Below are 445 nucleotides of genomic sequence, written 5' to 3'. Positions count from 1 at the left end.
AAAAATACAAATCAAGAAAAAGAGAATACCGACGCAAGAAATCACGTTTCAGTTTAATTGGCCTAGATCTTAAATAATTAGTATAAATTAGGCTGGTTTAAGTCTGTTGAGCGTCTGCCAGTGGCGGCGTCACGGGATGCACAGGGCTCGGCGCATACGATGAAACGTCCAGTGTTTTAAACAAATGCAGCGATGTAGTTTCAAAAAAAGATCGTGGAACATGTTCTTCGTCAAGCGGTGAACAAGTCGGTGCGAACAAAACAAAGTATCTTGTTAGTACTGAATCGGCACGTAGGCTTAGTAAACGATATTGTTACATCAATGCGGTATCATGGTATATGTTGTCCTATCTCTTTCATCTCTGTCCTTGTCTCTCTCGTCGGCTCTCTCTCTCCTCTGCACCTCTCTAACTATCTATCTATCACCACATTTGCCTCGGCTCTTC

Source organism: Priapulus caudatus, unplaced genomic scaffold, assembly GCF_000485595.1.
Source record: "Priapulus caudatus unplaced genomic scaffold, Priapulus_caudatus-5.0.1 Scaffold30, whole genome shotgun sequence".
Taxonomy (NCBI): domain Eukaryota; kingdom Metazoa; phylum Priapulida; class Priapulimorpha; order Priapulimorphida; family Priapulidae; genus Priapulus; species Priapulus caudatus.
This window is presented reverse-complemented; position numbering follows the sequence as displayed.